Consider the following 11,962-nt stretch of genomic DNA (forward strand, 5'->3'; position numbering starts at 1 on the left):
CATCTTATTATCTCATTCCTACTTTGGACAAACTTGCAGGCTTTCGAATGTAGCCTGCCCACAGGGCAGAGTCTGGCAAACTCCCCGTGGCCTACCAAATATGCCAAATACCAGTAACAATGATGGGTCTCATTCTCCTAAAGAGCCGTGAATATAATCTCAGGGCTAGGACGAAAGAGACGTTACTGGGGCCTGCTCGAGGCAATCGACGATTAACAGGATGATGAAATGAAATGAAAAAATTAAGTAAGCTTTTTTTTTTTCTTTTTGGTTCACACCTGGCGATGCACAGGGGTTACTCCTGGCTCTGCACTCAGGAATTGCCCCTTGTATTGCTCAGACGAACATATGGTATGCTGGGAATTGAACCCAGCTCGGCCAATTGCAAGGTAAACGTCCTACCAGCTGTGCTATCGCTCAAGCCCTAGTAAGTTAGCTTTTTATTTTTTTTTTTTTTATTTTTTATTTTTTTTTTTTTCAATTTGTATGCTATATTTAATGGCATGATTTACATACAAAACACTGGAAAGCTATGCAATGTTTAATTTCATAGATTTTGATGGTTCTATGCACTGAAGAAACGATAAGATACAGATTTTCATCCATACTATAAAGAGTCCTCCCTTTCCTGCAATAACCTCCTCCTCCAAGGGAAGTTTCTGATCTGTCATGGTGGTTTAGTCCATCCTATACTCATACAAATAGAAACATCAGGCAATATCTAATTTGATTGCCTTCTTGAGCTCTGTGTAATGTCTTCTGAGTTTTGTTCAAGTGACTGAGTGCACTCGTTCCTTTCCTTTTAGTGCCAAATAGTCCAAATAGGTTGCCTTGGCCCATTTACTCATTGGGTGGTTTCCAGTTTTCTGCAATTATTATTTTGTAGATTAAAATACAAACTGGTATAACCATTAGAAAAACTTCTTTTTGTGTAGGCTAGGAGGCATATTTATGAATATTTACATGCATTGTTTGCAGCTTTATTTTCAAAAAAGCCTTAAGATATAAGTTACCTGAAGTAAAATGCTTCCATTTTAAGTTAGAGATGGCAAATGTTAAGTTGCAATGCAACAACCACCTCCATCAAGACTTTTCAGTACTCCCCAATTGTCCCTTGTTCTCCTCTTGCCCGAGAACCTTTCTCTCACTATGAATATAGCTCTATTTTCTAGGGGTTCATAGAAAGGAATCACACAGTGTGTAGTCACTGTGCCTGGCTTCTTCCCTCTGGCATAATGCCTTTTTGTTTCAGTTATGTTGTGACTCATATCAGAATTTTCCTCATTTATGTTGAATACTATTCCACTCTATATGCATGTGCCAGGAGTTGGTTATATATTCACTAGTTGTTGGAGATTTTAATTTTATAATTTATTTATTTTGGTTTTTTTTTTTTTTTTTTTTATTTTTTTTTTTTTATTTTTATTTTTTATATAATTTATTTATTTATTGAATCACTGTGGGAAAAGTTACAGAGCTTTCGGGTTTAGGTCTCAGTCATGTAGATACCGAACACATTTCCCTTTACCAATACTCATTTTTAACCCCGAACCCCAATAGACCCCCACCTCCCACCCCTCCCAATTCTTGTGAGGCAGATGAGTTCTAGTTAATACTCTATCTACTTTGACTAGATAGATTATTTCGATAGAAGATGCACAACTATTGTTTAGAGCTTACGACCCACCCCCCACCCCCAATCAGACATGCTGAAACAGCGTTGTAAAATGATTTGCTTTCTACAACTTGGTTTAAGAATAAAATGAGGTCGCGCGGCCGCGATAGCGGCCGCGCGGTTTTGAATTTCTGCTATTTTACTTATTGACCCTGGAAGAATTTCTATTAAAAGTTAGCTAGTTAAGAGATTGGTTTCTGTGCCCTGGAGTCGTGGCCGTGCCGGAGAGCCGCTCGTGGGGGGCAGCTGGCGACCTTGGTGGGGCGTGGGGGACGGCCCACAAAGCCCCCCTTCCCATGAGGTCCCCGCCGCTCCCCCGAGACCGGCTCAAACCCGCTTTCCACAAGGCTCCCGTGCGGCCGCCATCTTTCTTTCCAGAGAGGAGCAGGCGGGCTGGTCAACGCCCTTCCCCCTCCGGGCAGGCTTGGTGGCGCGGATCAACACAAGTCCATTTGCTTTTCTGCTCCAAGCGGCTGGTTCTCTGTGCTAAGTCCTTGTGCCTCCGGGGCTGTGGCCGTGCCGGAGAGCCGCTCGTGGGGGGCAGCTGGCGACCTTGGTGGGGCGTGGGGGACGGCCCACAAAGCCCCCCTTCCCATGAGGTCCCCGCCGCTCCCCCGAGACCGGCTCAAACCCGCTTTCCACAAGGCTCCCGTGCGGCCGCCATCTTTCTTTCCAGAGAGGAGCAGGCGGGCTGGTCAACGCCCTTCCCCCTCCGGGCAGGCTTGGTGGCGCGGATCAACACAAGTCCATTTGCTTTTCTGCTCCAAGCGGCTGGTTCTCTGTGCTAAGTCCTTGTGCCTCCGGGGCCGTGGCCGTGCCGGAGAGCCGCTCGTGGGGGGCAGCTGGCGACCTTGGTGGGGCGTGGGGGACGGCCCACAAAGCCCCCCTTCCCATGAGGTCCCCGCCGCTCCCCCGAGACCGGCTCAAACCCGCTTTCCACAAGGCTCCCGTGCGGCCGCCATCTTTCTTTTTTTAAGTTAGCTTTTTAATATCAGATCGTAAGTAAACAATCAGAAAAGTTGACAAATAGATATAAATGTTCACAACAATATCATCTTAGCAGTAAAACATTACAATTATAAAAAACTCAATAAAATGTTATAATAACTGAAATTTATTTTTTAAAGATTATATTTGTATATATACTAATATAAATACATAATTGAAAGACTCCAAAGAAATGTACCTTCATTTTACTTGGATGTTTATTGTGGTTCTTTTTTCTTTTTAATATAGTTATTCCATGAACAATACAAATTTGGACTTCTATATGATTTTTTGTCAATAATTATATTTTGAAAATATTTGGACATTGGTATTGATGTGAAATAATTAAAGATGATCAATATATCCTAGAAATATCAAAAAATCTACGAAAAAGTATTCCATGCATGTATAAAATATATGCAGATAATTGATTTGATTGGCTCCAAGACTTAGTAGAGGGGTTAAAGCACTTACCATGCACACAGTCAACCGAAATTAATGGCTGGCACCACCAGGAATGACCCTTGAGCACAGAGTCAGAAGTCCCAAGCACCACATACTATGGCCCAAATACTCCACAAAAACAGAAATACAATTTATCACTTATTACTATAAAATACAAATTCATTATAAAGTACATTATAAAATCCATTATATTTTTTTTCAAATGTATCAAAATTTACAGATTTACGGGCCACACATAGCACTACTTGCAGACAATGTGAGTAAATATTATTAAAAAACCATCTACTTGGTCAACAGCAGACTATCTATTAAATTTGGGGCTTTCAAAAATTATATAGGAATTAGCACCCTTAACCTCTATGCTACTCAAGAATCAGTTATATGTTTTTCTTTTCTTCCTTTTTTGTGGGGAAGGGAGCGCACCCATATGTGCTCCGGGCTCACTTCAGACTTTCTATCCAGAGATTCCTTCTGACAGCCTCAGGGTTCTGGGGATTGAAATCAGATTAGCTGCATACAAAGTAAACACACTCTACATACTGCACTACTCTTTGGCCCATATGTATCTTTTTTAAATAACATTTTAATAAAACATTTTTAATAATTTTTAAAAAACATTTTTAATAAAACATTTCATTAAAAGTATAATGTTGGCAAATACTGTTTTAATCATTAAAGTAAATATAAAATTGGAATAATACTTGGCAAAGCATAGGAACACAGCAGAAATTGATGGTATATATCTTATTTGTAAATTTGTAACTGTAACATATTGTCCTTTTCCATTTCAAGGATGAGATGTATCCATAGAGTAGATTGGTTCACTCACAATACTATATTCTCTCCTGGATACTTTTTAAAATTACTTTCTAATTTGCCTGTTTCTAAACTTTTTGAGTACTAAAGCCCTCTTTACTATTGTTAGATCTTTCTCTGGCTTTATTTTTACTTTATGTTCTAATCTTAATGCTACCACCATCTACTCAGTCAACGAAGCTAAACCCTAAGGTCTCTTCCACTTTCTCCTGCACAAGTTTCTGCTTTCTGACAAATGGGAGGACCTCGAATGCTGACATCAATCTAATACCCAGGGCCGCAGGAGATAGTGTAGTGCTTTATGGTATTTTCTTACATGCACTCAATTTGACTCCCAGCACCACCTGATTGCCAGAGTATGAAAGGCTGTATAGTATCGGAGGACCCCAAGCACCATGGCTACGTTTACTGAGAATTGCCTGTGGGTCCCCCACACCTCCTGAGCATTGCTTTAGAGACTCTCCCAGCAACCAAAAAATATGCAATGCCCCAGAAACATGTACTTGTCTTAAATAGGGACCCTCACTTGAGTGAGGTTCACAAGGAAATATTGCATGAAAACATAAATCAAAGAAGCAGGGGGAAAGGGTATATCATGTGAGAAGAGATCATATATTTGGTGAAATGTGTTAAGATTCAGATGCCCTAGTCTTCCCACCAGGGATATTCCTTCAAAAATGCCACCATTATACTGGAAGGGTGCTAGAACATTATATGACTGAAACTCAATTATGAGCAACTTTGTAACTGTGTATCTCTTGGTGATTCTAATTTTTAAAGTAATTTTTAAATGCACCCATCAAAATTACCTTTTTACCACTAAATGGGAAAGATACTTTCTAATACTTATCCTCACCAAAAGCTCAACAGGGTGTGCCATTTGCTAGGAAATGTCCTCCCTTGCATTTTTCTCATGATACTTATTAGTACTTCACTCTTCTGTGTCTTCCCTCTTCTCATGCCAAATCTTTAGTCTCCCTTGCAAGCTCCTCAAACATTATGTATCCATTCAACACTGATGCTCTTTGCCACTTGCTCCTCTTGATTTCTTGTCCATGAACTGATTCTAAAACATAACATAGCTGCAATTACAATATTCATGCCAAAGACAGTCATTGATGTATCTTTGGGGTTAGTATTCTTCAAGCTACAGGCACACGGGTGAGTAACATTATTTTCCAACAGAGAACACAAAAATAGATATGCTGGGTTTTACACTTCTATCAGTAGTCTGAGGTACAAATTAATTATATATATTTTTAATATTTTATTGAATATCTGTGAGATAGACCATTGCAAAGCTATTCATAATTTGCTTCCAGTCATACAAGGATGGAACATCCATCCGTCCACTAGTGTATATTTCCCACCACCAATGTTCCTGGTTCCCTAAAACCATCCCCCAACACCCTACCCCCACCCCCAGCCTGTCTCTATGGCAGGATCTTTAATTCTTTCTCTCTGTCTCCTTTTTATTTTGTGCATCATGGGTCTCGTACAGGTACTAAGAGGTCATCATGTTTGTTCAAGAAATTTAGTATTTTTATCAGGAAGCTAAGGCTGGAGTAGCTTTGAGGTATGGAAATGATTGCTGAGGCTTCCATAAGTACAGGGCAGTGGGGGTGGATGCCCATCGTGACCCAGAGAAATCCTGGAGTTATCAGTCACAAAACCCGCATATCCGAATTTTCAGCCGTTATATTTCAGTGAGAGCCACCTGAGATGGTGGAAACCAGACGAGGGCATGGTGGCGATTTTGGATTGTGGGAGCAAGTGGCTGCACTGGGTTCTGGTTGTATGGGCACCCAACTAACCTGCCTCCCTCTGATTTACCCTAGTGTGTTCAGCCTTTTGCAGGTCCAAAGTTAACTGAGGCTTTTGATCTCTTTCAAGATTTGTTTATGGGTGTCTGAAACAAGACCAATCCATTAGCTTGTATAGCTGAGCCAGGGGTGGTCTGTGAACATGGCTCCCACATATCTTTTGGGAGTTTAATTTCTCGGGAAACTTAGTCCTGAGGTGTTGGGATCCAGCCCGAGGCACAGTGGCCATTTGAGGTTATCAGGAAGCATGAAGACACCATTAGACGGTTGATGCACTCACCTGAGGGTACAGGTTGATTTCCTGGAGGCATTGCACCACCAGACTAACACAGATTCATTGAATTAATGAGCGAATCATCAACATTTTTAAAATGTGTCACTTTATTGCATTTTAGAAGGGTAATTTCTAACAATGAAGTAATCTTCAGGGTATAATCAAGATCTATGATTTATTCTTAATATATTTAATAAAAGCTACACATTTTGGAAATTTATACAAAGAAATTCTTTTATAGTATCTGTCTTCATAATTTACTTGTAAATTACTAAGATATCACTGTATATTCCACTGTTCTTAGCATAGAAATTTACAGACAGAAAGTGCTACGTAAAAGTTCATTTTGGCACTTCTGTTCAAGGTGGTACTGGAAGTACTTGCAATAGAAATAAGGTAAGAAAAAGATATTAAGGGTTTCTTATGTATGAAAGGTAGAAATAAGCTCTCACTATTCACAGCAGATGTCATACTCTATTTAAAGAATACTAAAACATCTACCAAAAAAGCTTCTAGAAACAATAGACTTTCATAGTAAAATTGCAGGTTATAAAACCAATACCCAAAAGTCTATGGCTTTATTATACGCAAATTATGAGAGAGAAGAAAGTGACATGAAAAAGCAAGTCCATTCACAATCATGCCTCATGAAAATCAAGAACCTTGGAATCTGCTTAACTAAGGAGGTAAAGGACCTACACAACAGGAAATAACAAAGGACACGAGGAAACGGAAACATATATACTGCTTATGGAATGGGAGAATTAACATTGTCAAAATGGCAATACTCCCGAAAGCATTGTACAAATTCAATGTGATCCCTATAAAGATCGCTCCGCGATAGCACAGCGGGTAGGGCGTTCGCCTTACACGCAGCCAACATGGCCAACCCGAGTTCGATTCCTCCGCCCCTCTCGGAGAACCCGGCAAGCTACCGAGAGTATTCGATATGCCAGACACAGTAACAACAAAGTCTCCAATGGAGACGTTACTGGGCCCGCTCGAGCAAATCGACGATCAACGGAAGGGCCTTTACCTTTACCTTTTACCCTATAAAGATACCCATGACATTCTTCAAAGAAATTGATCAAGCACTCCTGAAATTCATACGGAACAACAAATGCCAACTAATAGCTAAAGCAATTCTTGGGAAAAAGACGATGGAGGCATCACCTTCCCCAACATCAAACTCTACTATGAAGTGATAATAATGAGAACAGCATGGTACTGGAACAAAGGCAGAGCCGCAGACCATTGGAAAAGGATTGAATATACTGACACACACCCTCAAATATACATCATCTAATCTTTGATAAGGGAGCAAGAAATGTGAAGTGGAGCAAGAGAGTCCTCTTAAACAAATGGTGCAAAAACAACTGGACAGCTACATGCAAAAAGAAAATGGCTCAGACCTCTACCTAACACCATGCACAAAAGTCAGATAAAAATGCGTCAAAGACCTCAAAATCAACCAGAATCCCTCAGTTACATTGAAGACAAGGTTGGCAAATCCCTCCACAACATTGAAGCTAATGGTATCTTCTAAGATAACATGCCACTTGCCAAGCAACTGGAAACAGAGATAAACAAAGGGGACTATCTTAAATTAAGTAGCTTCTGTATTTCAAAAGAAACAGTGACCAGAAACACAGACTCTGCCTTGCGGGCAAGATACTTGCAGAAGCCTACCAGGTTCTGTGAGAGTGAGAACTGAACAATAAGAGTTGTTATCTTATCAACAATATCCAGTCTCTGGATCTTGGCCATTGATGGAATTACATGGCTCCAGGGGCAGTTCATGGTTGTAACACTTAAGAAGATGGGGGATCTGGATGGAGGGGGCCCAGTCTTGATCTGAGCAGCCTTGGAGATCTCATCCCCTGGTCCCGCACACCTGGGTTCTGTTGGAGTACACAGAGCTTAGGTTTATCAAATTGCACCCATAACAGTGCTCCCGAGTCACTCCTATTACTTTGTCTGTCTGTAACCACTTCTATGCTCTCTTCCCCAACCAATTTGTAAGGTCTCATCCCTCTTATACACTGAAGCTGTACTGTAAGTTAATATTGCCTTCCTCCTCTCCTTATGTCTTTTGAGCAGTTTACCTTAATGCAAGGTCCTTTTGTATAGATACAGGAAGACAATTAATTCATATGCTTTGTAACTTAGGAATTGATTGGCTTTGAATATTATTCACTCCTGGGCATCTGCTTCTCAACTTAAGCCTCAGTTGCCCTCACTTCCTAGCACCCCAAGGGCAGGGTCCCGACGTGGGACTGGATGGAACCAGGGCAAGCCGGTAAGTTATGTGCCACACTGTCATCGCGATGGGCCTGGCCAAGGTGCCACAATTCTTAACTATAAGTTAAGAGGTTGATCATAGGCAAATGATGTCATGATCCAAAAGTAACGATGAGACTAGGGCCCTGCTGCTAGGAATAGGAAAGATATCTTGCCTGAGCACTGCAGTCTGAGATCGAGATGGCCCTAGGAGAGCAATTCTACAAGCTCAAAGTATTTCTTACTGTGTCCATACAAAATGATTAATATTATATATGCTTATATGTTGGTTGGACAAGGAGAGGAGAAACACCTCTTAGAAGCTCTTTTCCTGTGTGTCCTGACTAGCTTGGATGAGACTGCTTTCTCCCCTTCAAACTGCCTTCAGTAAATGATTTCAGTATATCGAGACAGTTTTCCTTTTCTCTCAGAAACCTAGCTGGTCTTAGATCTGCAGATCTCAGGTGCTAGCCAGGACTGATCTTTGGGATATAGATTCCCAGCTCTAGCCAGGCTGGTCTTTGGGATGCAAATCAAGGTGCTTGCAGCTTGTGAAAGTGCTTGTGGAAGGTTTCAGTTTGGCTTTGTATCTTCTTTCTGGAGGCCAGTATTACTGGCCTGCTGATTAAAAGGAATCAATGTGGATGTAAAGAAACAATGTATGGTTTGCTGCCTCAAGGTTCTTTCTGTAATTCCTTTTGTTGACATCACTGTAATGCGCCTTTTAGAGGTTCTATGATCTATATAAGGGGATCTTCAGGGCTCTCAGTGTGCTCATGTGCTTGAGGATTCCTGAGGCCTCCATGACATAAATCTCTTCCATGTAATAACCTGCTGCTCCACAACCAACCAGCCTGACCCCCGTTTCCTTCCATCTCCTGACCATCGCCATCGACCTCCGTGGAGTGGGGAAACGGCCTGACCGCCAGCCTTTTATTTTTTGTGTGTTTACACAGGTTCTGCTTCCAGTTCCTTCATGCATGAGGCTCCTTCAAGCTTGGGGAGAGTGGTATTAAGCGTACCTATGGCTGGTTGCAGAGGTCTTCAGCTGCCGGGGCTCTACTCAGGGCAGTGTGGGAAACTCACCCCTCCCCGTCCAAGGGGCCCCGGTGGGGAAAGCCAGCTGCCAGGTCAGTCGACTGTCATTTTAGACATATTTGGAATTAATTTTAGATCGAAAAGTACTTATGTGCTTAGTAATAAATTACTATACACTTGTTCAATCACCTCAGAGACCCAGCTCTGCACAGAGAACTAGATTTTTAAATACAGGTCTGTTTTGCCTTTGTGTCATGACTGAGAATCACTCTCAGTAGATATGAAACTCACTATACACAAAGATGCACACAGGCTACATTGAGTCGTCTGTGTTGTTAAAGTGTGTTGGCCATTAAACTTCACTGAGACCCCTTTTTCTGTCCTTTACAGGAGCCTCATGAGTCTCACCTTCCATTCAAGTTGTACTTGTAATAAGGTGGAATGAAATCATCAATATTCTCCTCACCTCTTCCTTCAGGAGAAAAATCCTACTTACATTCAAGGTGGTCAAATTGCAGACAACACCATCCACCTTTTCATGGAGATGTACACGGGACTGAGGTGAGAACAACAAAAGGCTCTAGTTTATTGGTCTTAATGAAGGTTTCAGGGAAGGGAATTAAACGAGACTCATATACCATCTTCCAAAAGAATTATTTTGTAAAACTGATGTCTTGGGTATGGTAAAAGATAATATGGTAAAAACCATATTTTTCTTGCTGGGACATTAAAGTTCTAAATCTATCTATTTAAGCTGCTTTGAAATGCATTCCTTGATTAGGAATCACTGTCTGCCATAGGAGTGAGTAAGGACAGCACTCAAAGTAATCAGAAGAGAAAAATATGGAAAAATCAACTCCTAGTATGTTTTGTAACATATATACTAAAATTGAAATGATACATAGATTAGCATGGTCCTTGCACAGAGATGACATGCAAACTTGTAAAGTGTTCCATATTTTTGTTGCAAGAAGAATTAACAGGGCGACTTTAAGCTAAGACAATCCCCACAAGTACAAAAATTCTACATAAAGATACCACAAATCCCCATCACAACAATCTCCTCAATGTCAATGGACTAAATGTGTCAATTCAGAGGCACAGAATGGGAAGATGAATTAGAAAACTGAACCCAACTTTCTGCTGCCTGAAGAAACACTTCTGAACAATCAAAGTAACCATGGGCTCAAAGATAAACTCTGGAAAACAATTCTTCAAGAAAGAAAAGAACACCTCCACAAAGCTGGAGTGGCCATACTAGTACCAGACCACATGGACTTCAGGCTATAGGTTATAAGAGACAGTGAAGGTCATTTCTTCATGATCATGGGATCTGTACATCAGAAAGAACTCACCCTCCTCACTATAGATGCTCCTAATGACAGACCAGGAAAATACTTAAAAATAACTTCTAATAGACTTAAAGAAAAACATTGAGAGCAACACAATACTAGTTGGAGATTTCAACACTACTTTTTCACTTCTCAATAGATCAAACAGACTAAAGCTCAGCAAGAAAATATTTTCTTTAAGGGAAGTAATGTACAACTTTTGGCTTAGAGAAGAAATCAAAGAGGAAATAAAAAGTTTCCAGAAACAAATGATAATGAGGACACGAACTACCAGAAGTTGTGGGACACAGCAAAAGCAGTGTTAAGAGGAAAGAGTATAGCTCTGCCAGAATTCATCAGGAAGAAAGAAAGGGCCTACATGAATAAATTAGAGCTCAAGATTTTGGAAAATGACCAACAAAAGTAGTCCAAACTAGGATGGAAGAAGGAAATAATAAAACTTGTACCAGACATCAATGAGCTAGAATCCCAATATACAATCCAAAAGACCAATAAGAGCAAAAGCTGGTTCTTTGAGAAAATAAATAAGATCAATAAACCACGAGAAGCCTCTCAAATTAACAAAGAGAAAGAATTCTAATCAATCGAATCAGAAATGCAAAGAGGCATATCCTAATAGAAACTACAGAAATCCACAGGATCATCAGAGATTATATTGAGAATCTTTGCAGCAGGAAATTAGAGAATCTTGAATAAATTGATAAATTTTTGGTTTCCGATTACCTCCCAACGCTGAACTATGAAGATTTGGAATACTTGAACCTATCACTACCAAGGAAATTGAAATGATGGTCAAAAGTATCCCCCCAAACAGATTCCCTGGCCCAGATGGATTCAATTGTGAAATATTTCAAACCTTTAAAGAGGAAATGCTGCCAACATTTTTTCAAGATTTTCCAGGAAGTTGAAGAATCATAAATACTCTCAAATAGTTTCTATGAGGCAAAGATCACCCTAGTACTCAAATCAGACAGACACACCAAAAAAAAGAAAATTACAGACCTATTTCCTTGATGAATACAGATACAAAGATTCTCAAGAAAATACCAGCAAAGAGAATCCAGAAACTCAACAAAATCTCACACACTATGACCAAGTAGGTTTAGCTTGGGGATGCAAGGATGGCTTAACATTCTCTAGTCAATCAACAGAATACACCATCTCAATAAAATAAAGATAGTCATATGATCATATCAATATATGTAGATAAAGCATTTGATGAGATCCAGCACCTATTCATGATGAAAAACTC

General features: G+C 40.3%; 1 pseudogene; it reads left to right on the plus strand.

Moving 5' to 3' along the window:
* The first annotated feature begins 10,222 nt into the window (after nt 1-10,222).
* Nucleotides 10,223-10,321, plus strand: LOC130041021 (uncharacterized; annotated as a pseudogene).
* Nucleotides 10,322-11,962: the final 1,641 nt, after the last annotated feature.

The sequence above is a fragment of the Sorex fumeus genome, unplaced genomic scaffold (assembly GCF_029834395.1).
Source record: "Sorex fumeus unplaced genomic scaffold, SorFum_2.1 ptg000095l, whole genome shotgun sequence".
Lineage (NCBI taxonomy): Eukaryota > Metazoa > Chordata > Mammalia > Eulipotyphla > Soricidae > Sorex > Sorex fumeus.